The sequence below is a fragment of the Eptatretus burgeri genome, chromosome 4 (genome assembly GCF_056783735.1).
Source record: "Eptatretus burgeri isolate ZD-2024b chromosome 4, Ebu_testis_v1, whole genome shotgun sequence".
Classification (NCBI taxonomy): Eukaryota; Metazoa; Chordata; class Myxini; order Myxiniformes; family Myxinidae; genus Eptatretus; species Eptatretus burgeri.
This window is the reverse complement of record NC_140964.1, coordinates 53,722,789-53,735,691: the sequence shown is the minus strand read 5'-3', so window position 1 is coordinate 53,735,691 and position 12,903 is coordinate 53,722,789. Positions and strand designations below refer to the sequence as shown.

The window sequence follows — 12,903 nt, the reverse complement described above, 5'->3', positions numbered from 1 at the left end:
TTGTGCTGATTCCATCCAACATTCTCCCATGACTTCCTCCATCATCTGACCTGATCCTGGATGCCGCACACAATATGATCCCATAAAAGTTATTCAACTTCCTGGCTTGGGTTGTTGGTTCACCTTGCTCTTCTTTGGAATGCATCAAATAGCTGAGTAGCATCATCGGCTGAAGGCTGTGCCGCCAACGCGGATGTTGGCGATCACTCGCCGACTCTTTGTGAAGGACACTGTGGGATCTTTAATGTCCACCAACTGATGCTGGCAGATGGGACGCCAAGTTTAACGTCCATCCGAGGAACGGCACACACATTGATGAATCTCCCCGCCTGCGAAACACTGGGATGACAGTATATAGCTGGCCCGAGATTAGAAACCAGGCTACACAGCTGAGAAGCGAGTGTTGGTTCATCTGATCACCCAAAAGAGGATGCATTTGTCAAAGTAGCTAATGTGTAGAAAGTTGGCAAATTCAAATACGTTGCAACACATTGTACTGTGTATCTGGCAACCAAAACGAAAAGGACGATGCCTGAGCACAACATCCCTATCAATGCCAGTGAGACCTCAGAGGCTCAGCACAGCTAGTCAACAGGACTACTGAATGATTTGGTTACAGTGTCTCGCACATCATTCTGAGAGCTTCATTCTACACAAGCTCAAAAAGAGATACAAAGAGGCAGAAATACACCACCACGGTGTCTGTAGAAAGGAACATTCTCTACTCTCGTCTGGGATAATAATGACTTTGGAGAGGAAACGTTATCCGGCAAGGGGTATACACACATCACCAATGCCATCACTATTCAGCATGCAGAGCTTAATCAGACGGTCACAGCAGAGCCATTGTCAATGCCGTCTATGAAGACGAGACAACATTCACTGCCAAACTCGGTGGACAGTATCCCATTTGGTGGTGCCAATAAATCATCAGCTCTGAGGCATTTTCCACCAGTGTAGCCCTGGAACTGGAGCACCATTCAACGTCCCTGACACACAAAAAGCCTAAATATGCAGCCTAGTTTGTGATTAACACTTTACTTGTGCATCCGACCCCTCCATGGAATGGTTTGAACCAGCTGCTTCAACCTGGTCAGCCAATTACAAAACAGTGGAAAGAGTAACTGGCACACAGCTACAACAAAGAGCAGTTGAACAGTTGATGAAATTCCTCTATGAGACATGGAATAAGTGTGATGCAGAGAACTTGAAAGGGGTGAATGGAAACTCGTGGTCAATTCTATCGTGATATCTCACCACACAATGCAACAGTTGCTCTTTAGGTTTTCATTGAGCTGTGTGGTGCAGATGAAGTTCAAGTCCACACCCGGATGTTTTTTTCATACTCACTACATCAATAAATACAGTGTCAACAATATCTAATAACCATGAGCCCTGAAACTCATGCGTTTGTTATGGGCATCAGCATTAATTTCAAGTTTGGCAGCTCCTGGCTCTGTTTCTACACGAGTCGGGCGCCATAGCTGAGACACTTACAACAATTGTGCATTTTGTGATAAAAAGCACCAAATTTGGCACAGAGATAGAATCATATTTTGAACAAATCTGGATATTGGGGCATCGTAGATTTGGCCTCTGACGGCCGTGGCTTGCATCATACGAAATGGCTGCCAGTGGTTGCGATGACAACACAGATCAGCTGTGGGTGGACCAAGACCGGCGACAGTCTGTTGAGCCGCACTGGACCACACGATCCGATGTGGCCTAGACCTGTTACGAGCTTGTGTCCTGCAAATGGAAGGAAGGTTGTGTGAAGCACTGCAAGTGCAGAAAAGGCTGCACTTGAATGCACAGCCGTGTGTGTGTGTGTGTGTGTGTGTGTGTGTGTGTGTGTGTGTGTGTGTGTGTGATCACAGAGTTGACACCCTGGCTTCCAGTGAGACTTGATTAGAACCATGACTGTGACAATGGTGAGTTATAAGATTCTGAACAGAATTAACTGTGATATCTGATGAGGACTGCACTCGATATTCAATGCCAGATTGACATTGTTTGACAAGTTCGATATTATTTCACTGATCTCTCGAATGCTTTTAAGGACTTTGTACTTTAGTTCTGTGCCATTAACCATGCCACAGTAATTTGATTTTCTGGGAGATTAACATGATGGATAATTCCACCGAGATTTAGAGTTTTGGCTCATGATTGAGGTCTACACTTAGATATGAGTTAATAGAAATGTAGGCACAAAAATAGTTTAATTTTTCTTTGCTTTGATAATTTTCATAAACCTCATCTGATTATGCTCTTCATGGTAACAAGGAGAGATCAGCTGACTGGCAAGGTGGTCTTCGTGTGTTATGTATTAAATAAAATAAGGCTATTTCATCACAGATAATGACATTTCTGCACCACCGTGTCACCAAAATATCCATTTTATAACCCACTAGTGTGGATCGGCTTGCTTTACTCGCCTCTCCACACGTCGTTGCAGAGATTGACATCACAAATTTGCTGTGTTTTTGTCATGATTTACACCAATCACAATACAAACATTTCTTTTCTAGAAATTTATTTGTAATATTAGTGATATTACATTTATTTGAAATTTATTTGTGCTATAAAAAATGTCCAAGTATTCTAAATGGTCAAGGATCTAAGCTGTCTAATCTGTCTAAAAGGTTTAAGGGTTCTAAATGATGTTAAGGTCTTAGGGGTATAAAGGGTCTTTTAGGTCCTCTGGGACCTTTGGGTTTTCTTTTTTAATCATTTGGGTATTTTAGGTCCTCGGTAACTTTTGGGTCTTCAGGTTCTTTTGATGGCTCCGGGCTCTGTTTCTACACGAGTTCGGGCCCCATAGCTGAAACGCTTACAACAATTGTGCATTTTCTGATAAAAAGCACCAAGTTTAAAGCATAAAAAGCATAAAAAGCATATATAGCATTTAAAGCATGTTAAAAAAAAGAAGCATAAAAAGCATTTAAAGCATTAAAAAAAAGAAAAAGATAAAAAGCACCAAACCAAACACCACCAAAAATAAAAAGCACCAAATATATATATATATATATATATATATATATATATATATATATATATATATATATATATATATATATATATTTTTTGTTTATTTAAAATATACATATTTATATTTATATAATTTATGCACATGAAATCATCGTCGTATCATAGTCACCCTGTTTTTTTTTTTGAATATATGTATATATATATATATATATATATATATATATATATATATATATATATATATATATATATATATATATATATATATATACACACATATACATATTGTTGCGGGCCGGCAGGGTCGGGTGGGAAGACCACGAGGTGGGGGAAAGCTATGTCGATTCCCACCAGACTCCCCGGAATTCTAGGCCGTCACTCACGGATAATTCCGTGACGCGGCGGGTCGCTTAACCGACCGTGGACGCCAATAACTCAACCGTGTGACCTCGGGTCCTCCTGTCTAGAATCAGGTTATCTAATTAACCACGTGGTTTAACCACCGGGGAACCACGCCCTCGGTACTCCTTGTCCGAACCGGATCACTCTTCCAACTACGGATCACCTTTCCGGATCGGATGCAGCTGTGTAGCGTTGCCAATGCCGAACTGGCGAGAAGGAACAGATTGTTGGGAATAAACACCCGGCTAAACTTAGATCCGAACCATGCTGGACCAATAAGAGAAAAGACAAAGGCGAGCTGGGAACATTTCTACAATTATTATTTATTTACAATAAGCGAGGAAAAGCATGTGGCACAACAAAAGGTTTATTCGGGATGTAATGCAGGGAAAGATGAGAGAGGTGTGGGGTGTGACAATTATACAAGCAACTTACAAAAGCAGACACAGTGCAGACTTGACACGAGATTAATAAAAGCAACAATCACAACAATAAAAGATCTTATACTGGCTTACTTAATGGACAGGCACCAACACTCTCGGACACACACTCAAAGTAAACCCAATTGTGAAAGGAACTTTTGCAGCCGGCGAGGGAGGGAGTTGAGTTTACAGTTTCTCGGTACCTGAGCGTTTCGGGGGAGGGATACTCCGTGGTGTGGCACCTGACAAAAGTTGTGGAGTTTGGTCCACAGCGCACGAGTGGAGAAGAGCGGAGTCCAAGGCTGCGAATGGAGCAGTAGACAGGACCAGGTAAGAGGCTTGGTCAAGGTCGTGTCGGCGGGGACCAGCACAGTAGGGGGCTGGCGAGGCAAGACATAGGCAGAGCCAAGCTGCAGGAACACTTTCACAACAACTCCTTCAATTCTCCACTTTCCAACCGACTTCTCACGCCTTCGACCTTCTTTCAACCAACTCCCACCGACTTCTTCCTTTCGATCTACAACAAACGACTTCTTCCTTTCAATCTACCAACAACCACCGACTTCTTCCTTTCCATCTACAACCCCCTTCCTCTGAGGATTGCTCCGTACTTTATGGATCCCGGAGCTCGGGGAGGAGCCATAGCGAAACCGACGTCATTGTCCGATCCGAGCATTCTGATTGGACCGGCCCTTCATGTGGTCCGCCTTCCTGGGCGGTGTTTCAGCCAGACGCCAGTTTGGCCCGCCCATGCCGCGAGTGTCTGGGTTTGGGAAGGTGGATGGTGGCGCAGCTTCCATTGCGAACGTCGGGATTTTGTCTCAGAAAACAAGACTCTGGATACAGCGGGTAGACGGTGGTACACTGTGGCCAGCGAAACGAGGGTAGCAAGCGAGTTTAATTTACCTTAGAAAAAGGAGGGAATAAAATAAAAGGGGGAAAAAATGATTTATTACTCCTAATTATAGCCCATCGCAACGCACTCCCTTGTCTTCCCACTAAACACAAGGAAGGGATCTAACTACCCGTATATTAATGGCATAACTGACTCGGGACAACTGTATGTTGTGTGCATACGGTTTCGAGAACAGTAACAATATATACCTATACATATATATATATATACACATAAACAAACATATATATATATATATATATATATATATATATATATATATATATATATATATATATATATATATGTTTGTTTATGTATACATATATACACACATATACATATACTGTATATATATATATATATATATATATATATATATATATATATATATATATATATATATATATATATATATATATATATACACACGTATACATATATATATATATACATATATATCAGGGGTAACCCTGCTCATGATTAATAATAATAATCTCATAGGACCTGTCATTGTCTAATTACCCAACTGAAACCCTTTACTTCTTCTGAATTTCGCATTTCCTCATCACGACCATAATCGCTTGGCAACCATTTTGTAAGATGGCTGCCATGGTCATCAGGGGCCAAATCTGCAATGCCCCAATATCCATATCTGATCCATATATATTAGTCTATCTCTGTGCCACATGTTGTGCTTTTATCACGCACAATGGCTTTGCTATGGCTCCCCACTACACTGAAAAGATTAGAATAATTGCACGACAGTGCCAACAGTGGGTAAAGTAGCACCTTGAATATTAATAATCAATACACTCATCCTCTTTCAATGCATCACTTATTGTTTTGCAGGAAGTGCATTTTATGGCAAAGGTAAGACGAATGCTGTTAAACTTGTTGTGCAACCATTCTGTGATGCATTTCTTTCACGAGGAGAATCTTCCACAACAAGTGATGATGTGATAACTGGTCGAGCCCATTGTGTGCAATCTCTGATGGCCATCAAGATTATAGCCATGTCAGTGATGTCTGATATGCCATGGTGTCAATGGCTACAATAGCGGAGTAAATCATACCATGTAATCGTGATATCTTCGTTAAACTCGTTCAACGTTCTAACTTCCAGGCAACCATCTTGAAAGGGCAGCTCAGGACAGCACCCAAATATTCCCTCTCCTGTTGGAGTGGCGTGGAAGTTCAACTGCGATATCTTAGGAAGTGAATGGATGGATTAGCTGAACAAAGCATTCTTAAACTTGCAGACTGCACATACATAAATTTGAAGTGTGAATCAGCCAATAGTATGTCTATAGGAACTCCCTTTTTGAAATATGCAAATGCCAGCACAGTAATAATATGTCGACCAGCTGCAATTTATGAAGATATTGGAGAAAGTTGGGATGAGGAGGTAGATGGAGATCATGAATTTGATAAAAACACTGTGAGGAAGAAGAATCATTATCATTGGCTGGACAATAAGGATACATTGTTTGAAAAAACTATACATGCATTTCCTTGTTTGCTGTTAAGATACTATATATACATACATATGCTTGGCATTTTACCCACCACTTTGCTGATGGATTTAACGAAAAGACAGCATGTTGTACTTCACAAACGTTCTGCTCTATTCATCTTATCATTTCTCCGATGTCATCTTCTATTTGCTTGGAAGTCAGATAAACACCACCTTTGTCAGCCATCCTTTCTGCTTATATATAGAGTGAGCAAATATCACTTCCACTTCACTGCGAAGTTCAGTGTTGGATGCTTTGGTTTGAACCTCCGCATAAAATGAATGTTATGAAACATTTTGAAAATTTCGAATTATTCTCACTTAGATTTCAACATCACCATAATGCATACTGCTTAGCTGTTTAAACTTTCCTTTTCAAGATAATTTATAATACTGGCTACCATCAGGTGGTGGTATACCATACACATGCGCAAAGAGAAAATTGAAATGTTCCCCCCACCTTGAACTCTCACCCCCAGGTATGTTAACCCAGACAGAAACCACACTTGGGGGACCCTTAGGCAACTTGGAAAATTGGTTGGAATTGGTTCATTAGTTTTTTCGTTTTTGAAGCCGATATAATTGTACAAATTTACTTTTACAGGATGGGTGTGTGTGTGTGTGTGTGTGTGTGTGTGTGTGTGTGTGTGTGTGTGTGTGTGTGTGTGTGTGTGTGTGTGTGTGTATGTGTGCGTTGTTTACAAAGCATAACTTATTCTCTCTGTTAACTCCCCTACTCCCACCCCTCTCTCTGTCTTTATCCCATTCTTGCTCTACCTCTTCCCAATACAGTACAGCACCTTCCTTCTACACTTCTCTCTCTCCTCTCTGGAAGTATTCTGACCGTGTTTATGTCTGGACAGTGATTATCTCCACCGTTCAGATGGTGGTTTGGATGGTGGTTATGTCCAGGTGGTGTTTCTTTCCTGACGTGTCTCGGCAGTGCTTGTCTCTGAATGTGTCCGGACGGGAGCTTGTTTCCGAACATGTCTGAGTGGGATTTGTCTCCGGACAGCTTCGCTCTGGATGCGTCCGAGCGGCGTTTGTCTTGATGCGTCTGGAGGGTGTTTGTCTCCAGAAACGTCCGGGCGGTGTCTGTCTCCAGATATATCCAGTTGGGAGTTTGTCTCCAGTCATGTCTGAATAGGAGTTTGTCTCCAGACGTGTCCAAGCGGTGTTTGTTTCCGGACAGCTTGGCTTCGGATGCGACTGATTGTTGTTTGTCTCCGGAAAGCTTGCCTCCGGAAGCGTCTGGGCGGTGTTTTTCAGCGAATGTGTCTGGGTGGTGTTTATGTCCAGATGGGAGTTTGTCTCTAGATATGTCCAGGCAGCGTTTGTCTCCGGGCAGTGCTTGTCTCTGGGCGGCTTGACTCCAGACAAATATGGGCAGTGTTTATCTCCAGACGTACTCTGACGATGTTTGTCTCCATACTGTGTTTATCTACAGACATGTCCGGGCGGTATATATAGTATGACCGGTAGAAAATTGATTTCAGACATTATTTCGTTTCCATCTTCACTGTTACTCTATTCAGAAGCATTTTGATGAGACAGTATGAATCGTAATTAATGCTCCACAGCAAGTCTGCCTTTCCGTCTTCTCACCTCACGCTGCCTTCTCTTCCCCCCACCCCACCTCACTCTTTCAACCTCCACCTCCTCCCTCTCCCCCTCCCTCTCCCCCGCCCCTCTCTCTCTATCCTCCCCTCTCAGTATTCCCGTCAGCAAAGTGACGGAGGGTATTTGCTTGTGTGTGTGTGTGTGTGCGTGTGTATATGTATATGTATGTATATTATATATATATATATATATATATATATATATATATATATATATATATATATATATATATATATATATATGCGTCCAAGCGGTGTTTGTCTCAATGCGTTTGTTTCTCACCTCACGCTGTCACAGTACATACATATATACTGTATCCAGGGTAGCCCGAAAGTTACTTTACCCCTGATAAATTTCTCGCACTTCCCTCCATCCCTTCCCCTCTGCCCTCGCCCCTTCGCCCGCTATGGTATGCGGAAACACTGACTCAGAAGAGTGATGGAGCACATACAGATACAATGAGAAATTAATTATTGTAAGTACTGTCCAATAAAACCTGTATATTAAAAGAGTTCAAGAACAATGCTCCACTGGGAAGGGGTAAAGTGACTTTCAGGCCTCCCTGTGTATATATATATATATATATATATATATATATATATATATATATATATATATATATATATATATATATATATATATATATATATATATATATATATATATATATATATATATATATATATGCATGTACACACAGTTTCTGTATTTATATATATTTTTATAGATATATATGTATACTCACCTAAATGCACACAGTATATGTATATGTATATGTATATATATATATATATATATATATATATATATATATATATATATATATATATATATATATATATATATATATATATATATATATATATATATATATATATATATATATATATATATGTACAAGAAAAGCCTGGTGTTGGCGCAGTGGTTAGGGCAGCGGCTTGGGATCCAAAAGGTCCTGAGTTCAAGCCCCGTTGGACCACTGAATTAATACACCAGGGGGTTGACTCAGCCTGTCATCCTTCCGAGGTCGGCGAAATGAGTACCAGTATACTGGGCCGGTGTATACCCTGGTTAAAATAGGTATACCATATCCCTGTGTCGTAAGAGGCGACCAGGGTTGCGTCAGGAAGGGCATCCGGCGTAAAACATGTGCCAAATCACTATGCGGATCATACGGATGATCCGCTGTGGCGACCCCTATCGGGAGCAGCCGAAAGAAGAAGAAGAAGAAGAAGATATATGTACAAGCCAGTAGGTGGCGATGGGTCGCTGAGCATGGAAACTATAAGATATAGAGCAAAATGGATGTCATATAGCGGATAGAGAATTACCTAAAGATTATGCATATCAAATCTCATCCAGTTCCATCCACTGATAACTACCTGGTACCCATTTGAATGAAAAGTACCGAAAATGCGGTTTGAAATTGGAAATCCCCAAAGTTCGAGGGGGTTGCTGTGGGTGAACATAGATCTAAATCGAAAATCTGGCTCGATCGTTTGTGCACAATGTATTCCAGACGATAAGTGTGAATTTTCATGACCATCCGTCCATAACCCTAGGAGGAGTAGCATTTGGCACGAAGGCACCTCCAGCTCTCGCATACTATCGATTTATGCACTAATTGACCTTTGACCCCTGACCTAAGCGAAATCGGTAAATATGTCCTGAGGCAAAGTTGGTTTCGTATCGATGCACTCAACTGGTCGCTAGGGGTCCCTCAATTTTCGCACATACCCTAATTGTAGGGGGCGCTGCGGGTAAAGTATTCCATATATCACAAAAACCGGAATATATTTGATAGAGCATCACCTGTAGATCATTCGTGCAAAATTTCATAACCCTACATGGGATAATCGCTTTCGGAATTGATTTCGCATGAACGGTACCGAATTTGAAGGTTTTTTGGTTGTTGCTATGGAACCAAAGCATCCCTAGCAACCATCACAATTTCCAAAGCACAAGGTCATAAGATGTACCTACCTCCCGAGTTTGGTTAAAATCTGCCCATGTTTACTACCAATTATGCTGATGACAAACGAACAAACATCCAAACAAACAGAAAGAATTACTGACAATAAGGGTCACCTATTTCGGTGACCAATATATATACATATTATATATATATGTGTGTGTATATATATAAAATATATATATCTTCTTCTTCTTCTTTTGTCTGCTCCCGAAATATATATATATATATATATATATATATATATATATATATATATATATATATATATATATATATATATATATGCCTGGTGTTGGCGCAGTGGTTAGGGTAGCGGCTTGGGATCCAAAAGGTCCTGAGTTCAAGCCCCGTTTGGCCACTGAATTAATACACCAGGGGGTTGACTCAGCCTGTCATCCTTCCGAGGTTGGCGAAACGAGTACCAGTGTACTGGGCCGGTGTATACCCCGGTTAAAATAGGTGTACCATATCCCTGTGTCTTAAGAGGCGACCAGGGTTGCGTCAGGAAGGGCATCCGGCGTAAAACATGTGCCAAATCACGATGCGGATCATACGGATGATCCGCTGTGGCGACCCCGAACAGGAGCAGCCGAAAGAAGAAGAAGAAGAAGATATATATGTATATATACACACATCGGGTGGGGTGAGGGGTGAGGGGTGGGGATGGTGTTCTGTGTTCTTCATAGAATGCAACTAAAAAGCCATAAGCCCCTTTTAAAATGTGATGTCTTATTTCCCAGCTATAAAATCCCCTTAAATGGTGCAACGAATGCTTCAATAGAGTGAGTACGTGGCAGGCGCCCTCTATTGTTCAGAACCCTTGCAGCGAGTTCTTTCTTTCAAAATGCAACACAATACATGACAGCGAGTTGCATCATTTTCTCGGAGCGCAGCTGTGTTGCTGATATAGTGGCCCTGTAGGTTCGAGTTGGAGCTTGTAATTTCTTTATGGCCCAGACCGAAATCGGGTCGATTCTTCAAGAAGGACACTGATGGTGTAGGATCTTCAACATCCTTCAAGTAATGCTGTCAGAGGGGATGCCCAATTTATCGTTCATGTGAGGGAAAGCACACATGTTCTCGCCTCACACTACATGCGAAACACTAGAATCTTATATATTATTTCCGAGTTTGTGGTTTCGTGTCGCGCTATCTTCGACTTTGTTCTGCGCTCGAGTAACGTGATATTCAGCTTACATTATCTCAAAGACCATATGAGGTGCATGGTACAAAAAAAAAAAAAAATGGTTCTGAAACAGTGAAATCGTATTCCACTTACTGCATTAAAGTAAAATTACGACTGATACTCTGCATCAGTTCGTTTCTCAAACACACCCACCCCAACATGTCGCACAGAGCGTGGGTTATGCTCGTAATAGTTTATAGCCGGGCAGAGATTCAAAACCAGATGAGACAGCCCAGAGGTGAGTGGACATACCTCAATGTTATCCTGCTAGCCTTCAGCAATTGCTGGGATGACAAAAGGGTTCACCGTCACCATTCCAGGGAAGAGGTACTACTCATCATTCACCATAAAAGACCACATTGTACCACTTGCAAATTCAACCCTTGAGGAGATCCACTCCGTCTGATGATAGTCTGTGGTACCCAGTTATTGTTATGACCATACATGCTAGCCCTGTGGTCTTGGATGTGTTTTGTTTTTATAATACCATTGGCCAAAGTACATATGATTTAGTTTGAACAACTTTATTTTACCATGTACCGCACTTTGGTCTTTGGGTCGTAGTACACAGCCTTAGATTTGTTATAATATTTGATCCCATTACCTCTGCCACCGAAGGTGAATGGCGGTGATGTTTTCACCCCTGCCTGTTTATCTGTCTGTGAGCAAAATATCTGAAAAAGTTACGGACGGATTTGGATGAAACTTGGTGAACAGGTTGTTTGACAAGGATGAATTGATTCTATTTTGGTGAAGATCTGGATCCGAATCCAGATACGAGATTTAAAATATTTAAAAGGTGATTTTTCACAAATTAAGAGATAGAGCCAAAAACTATACATAGCACAATATCTCAAAAAGTTATGGTCGGATTATGACAAAACTTGGTGGATGAGTTGATTAGGTGATAAGAACAAGCTGATTACATCTAGCTTCAGGTCTGGATTCAGATCTGGCCCATCAGTGGGATATAAAACATAAACTGTTCAGCCTGGCGGAGGTATGCACTCTACCGAGTGTCATTCTAGTCGCTACCTTTTTCCTACAAAAGGATCATCTGAACAAAGATTATTCCCAGTGAGCCAGAAACAACATCAGGTTGGGTGCCATTGCTAACGCTGCAGCTAGCAGTGCAGCAGCTGACATACTGGTTAATTGCAGTCAGTGGTTGAGTGTCTTTCACAGGTCAGGTCAGGTATGGGAGCATGTGCCAGAACAGCGCGTCGCTGCGTCCACTTTCCGCCGGTACTCCAGGGGCCTCCGTCTGGCCATCCCCCAGGCAGATGCCAGGCCCATCCCCATCTCCTTGAGATGATGGTCAACCTGCTGTAACCATGAGGCACGTGGTCGGCCCACTGGCCTCCTCCACTCATGAGACTCCCTCGCTGAGAGAATCTGGTGAGCAGGATCAGCGTCAGGAAAACGAGCCACATGTCCATACAGCCGCAGCTGACGCTCACGGACTATGCAGGTAACAAATCTCATCCGAGTCTCTCTCAGCAACCGCTCGTTGGACACAAAATCCGACCAGCGATAGCCAAGGATTCTCCGAAGAGACCTGGTACCAAAGGAATTAAGTCTCCGTCTCAGATCCTTGGTCAAAGTCCAAGTCTCGCACCCATAGAGCAAGACTGGAAGTACCAAGGACCTGAAGACTCGGACTTTCGTCCTCCCGCACAGGTACCGGCAGCGCCACACCCCATGATCCAGTGAATCCATGACTCTCCAGGCCCGACCCAGACGTCTATTGACCTCCGGCTCACAACCTGCGGAGACATGAATATCACTGCCAAGGTAAGTGAATCTATCCACGACCTCAACATCCTCACCACAAACAGACACAGACAGGACAGCAGCATCCAAGATGTCACCGAAAGCCTGGATCTTTGTTTTGACCCA

General features: G+C 42.0%; 1 long non-coding RNA gene across 2 annotated transcripts; it reads right to left on the bottom strand.

The window, feature by feature from the left end:
- Positions 1-628: 628 nt before the first annotated feature.
- On the bottom strand, positions 629-11,456 carry LOC147028076 (uncharacterized). Of its 2 annotated transcripts, none has more exons than XR_015056911.1 (3): positions 11,257-11,456; positions 5,784-5,917; positions 629-1,749 (listed from the first exon to the last, which is right to left on the bottom strand). It is a non-coding gene; the product is annotated as an uncharacterized LOC147028076 (long non-coding RNA). The 2 variants fall into 2 exon arrangements; XR_015056912.1 differs by having other exon boundaries at positions 5,784-5,883.
- Between the last annotated feature and the right edge of the window lie 1,447 nt (positions 11,457-12,903).